This window comes from Salvelinus sp. IW2-2015, linkage group LG34 (assembly GCF_002910315.2).
Source record: "Salvelinus sp. IW2-2015 linkage group LG34, ASM291031v2, whole genome shotgun sequence".
Classification (NCBI taxonomy): Eukaryota; Metazoa; Chordata; class Actinopteri; order Salmoniformes; family Salmonidae; genus Salvelinus; species Salvelinus sp. IW2-2015.
The window spans coordinates 4,859,050-4,862,498 of record NC_036873.1 but is presented as its reverse complement, the minus strand read 5'-3'; the positions used below and the strand labels follow the sequence as shown (position 1 = coordinate 4,862,498).

The window sequence follows — 3,449 nt, the reverse complement described above, 5'->3', positions numbered from 1 at the left end:
AAATGGCAGTCATGACATCACATTGTAACCGGGCAATGCCAGTATGAAGTTAACATTTGTAAAGCCTGATAGACATGATAAATACATGTGAATATAAACAATATGTACATGTTTAAAAAAATAAAGGAAATAAGTTGCAATTTACTGCCTCTAACACCATGGGTCTGGTTCTAACACCATGGGTCTGTCTCTAACACCATGGGTCTGGCTCTAACACCATGGGTCTGGTTCTAACAGCATGGGTCTGGCTCTAACACCATGGGTCTGTCTCTAACACCATGGGTCTGCTCTAAACACCATGGTCTGCTCTAACACCATGGGTCTGGTCTAACACCATGGGTCTACATGCGTCTCTAACACCATGGTCTGTTCTAACACCAGGTCTGTCTAACACCATGGGTCTGGCTCTAACACCATGGTCTGTAACACCATGGTCGCTCGAACCATGTTCTGGCTCTAACACCATGGGTCTTTCTAACACCATGGGTCTGGCTCTAACCCATGGGTCTGGCTCTAACACCATGGGTCTTTTAACACATGTCTGTTCTAACACCATGGTCTGCTCTAACACATGGTCTGGGTCTAAACACCATGCGCTTTCTAACACCATGGTCTGTTCTAACCACCATGGCTTCTTAACACCAGGTCTGCCTCTAAACACCAGGTCTGGCTACTAACACCATGGATCTGGCTCTAACACCATGGGTCTGGCTCTAACACCATGGGTCTGGCTCTAACACCATGGGTCTGGCTCTAACACCATGGGTCTGGTTCTAACACCATGGGTCTGGCTTTAACAGCATGGGTCTGTCTCTAACACCATGGTGTTGTGTTGCCAAGAGGAAGGCTAAAAGGCAGACTCCTGAAGGCACAGTTGGTTAAACCATTCAACACGGTAGAACCAAGCCTCAACCCTTCACCCTTCAACCAAGCCTCAACCCTTCACCCTTTACCCCAAAGACTTGTCCTATGGAACATAGGCTCCACCCCCCCGTATGCCACCGACCCCATCTACACTCTCAACATCCAATGAGACAAACTCTCAGCATTACAAGTATCATGATCGATCTCATCGATCAATCAATCAAATTTGTGAAATAAACATGAGAAGCTACACTGAGTGTATTAAACATTAGGAACACCTGCTCTTTCCATGACAGACTGACCCGGTGAATCCAGGTGAAAGCTATGAGCCCTTATTGATGCCACTTGTTAAATCCACTTCAATCAGTGTAGATGAAGGGGAGGAGACAGGTTAAAGAAGGATTTTTAAGCCTTGAGACAATTGAGACATGGATTGTGTATGGGCCATTCAGAGGGTGAATGGGCAAGACAAAATATTTAAATGTCTTTGAACAGGGTATGGTAATAGGTGCCAGGCGCACCGGTTTGAATGTGTCAAGAACTGCAACGCTGCTGGGTTTTTCACACTCAACAGTTTCCTGTGTATATCAAGAATGGTCCACCACCCAAAGGACATCCAGCCAACTTGACACAACTGTGGGAAGCATTAGAGTCATCATGGGCCAGCATCCCTGTGGAACGCTTTCGACACCTCGTAGAGTCCATGCACCTGCGAATTGAGGCTGTTCTGAGAGCAAAAGGGGGTACAACCCAATATTAGGAAGGTGTTCTTAATGTTTTGTACACTCAGTGTAAGACAAGTGTTTGGAAACAGAAAACACGCTGAAAGTTCAAGAGCTCACTTGTTCTCAGAGGAAGGACAGAAAGCAAACTGCCATGCAGTGTGTAGCTATGGTTCTGCCATGTTTTCCCATCATGCATTGAGACATTCCTCTCCAACCATCGATGAGAAGGTCTTCTTGTGGATACAATCTAATGTCATAATTCAATTAAAGTAAACTTCTTTCATTTGTGGATATGTGCTATGCTTAGAAATATTATCTGAAATGTCGTGTAAATGTACCAATGTCTCTGAATAAACATATATTAACAAAGAAATTAAATATATTTATAAATAACACATATTTACAGCAGGACTTTTGGCATCCATGTTTCTCTGGTTACACCTTTTGGAGTGGTTTGAGAAACCCTGTTGGAGTGTATATGGATCATGGACATGTAAGCATGACCAACAGAAATGCCAAACTTGTAAACAGATGATTTGGCATAATCTTTCAGATCTCAGTTGAAAAAACAAACAAGTCTTTGCTAGCATATGATCAATTATTATTATACAGAGGTCAAATACATAGGTCAAATACTTGAGCTGTGCTTGATTTAGTTTGCCTGGTACATCGGAGACAATAGAATAGTCCTAAAGGTGCAAGATCCAAGCTAAATCAAGTGCACTTCTAAAAACCTAAAGTGTTTGAATGTATTTGATCCAGATCTGCTGTTATATAACTATCCTGTATTCAAAGGACTCGTGGAAACTCCTGAACACAATACAAAGAAAGACTATGTACAGATTTAGTCTCTCAACTCTCAACGCAACCTTCCAATAAACTGTCTCGTCTTTCTTCTGCAGTTAATCGGATTTCTGTACACCCTCTTTCACCCACTCCCACTCCCTCCTCCATTCAGTAGACGTCTCCATCCATCTCTCCTGTGATTGGTCAACAGATGAACATCCCACTCTCCAATCCTCATCTGTTTTTCACTTGGCAGTTAGATGAACCACTCTTTCTTTGATTCCTCTATGGTTTCCGGGTTGGTTTCGGCGCAGATGATGGTGGTGTCTGCTGATTCGCCACTGGCTGGCTCCGCCCCTTTTGATTCATTGGTGTGGTAGGAGCCCTTGTGACGGAACATGTAGCGAATCAGGAACACCAGTGTGCACAGGACGGTGAAGATCACCACGGCAATGATACCTGGGGGCAGATATAAATAAGTAGATTTAGAAATAGTTTGAAAATAATGGATATTTTTTTATTAAAAATAAATAAATACATTTAAGGGGTGGATCAGCTTAATTTTGCGGAAAGAATGTTGCTTCCATCAATGTAATTGTCTGCATCATTTCCAATCCCCCATATTTTTGGGGTAAATATATATATCCATACACGCATACATACATATACACATATATTCATACACATACCTACAGTGGGGAGAACAAGTATTTGATACACTGCCGATTTTGCAGGTTTTCCTACTTACAAAGCATGTAGAGGTCTGTAATTTTTATCATAGGTACACTTCAACTATGAGAGACGGAATCTAAAAAAAAATCCAGAAAATCACACTTGTATGATTTTAAGAATTAATTTGCATTTTATTGATGACAAAGTATTGGATACATCACGAAAAAGCAGAACTTATATTTGGTACAGAACCTTTGTTTGCAATTACAGACGATCAGACGTTCCTGTAAGTTCTTGACTAGGTCTGCACACACTGCAAGCAGAATTTGGCCACTCTCCCTACAGATCTTCTCCAGATCCTTAGGTGTCAGGGGCTGTCGTGGCAAACTGGAACTTTCAGCT

At 42.2% G+C, this 3,449-nt stretch overlaps 1 long non-coding RNA gene across 1 annotated transcript; it reads left to right on the top strand.

Annotated features, from left to right (window-relative positions):
• The first annotated feature begins 386 nt into the window (after positions 1–386).
• LOC139023649 (uncharacterized) lies at positions 387–751 on the top strand. The gene is made up of 2 exons (XR_011474803.1): positions 387–418; positions 665–751. It is a non-coding gene; the product is annotated as an uncharacterized lncRNA (long non-coding RNA).
• Positions 752–3,449: the final 2,698 nt, after the last annotated feature.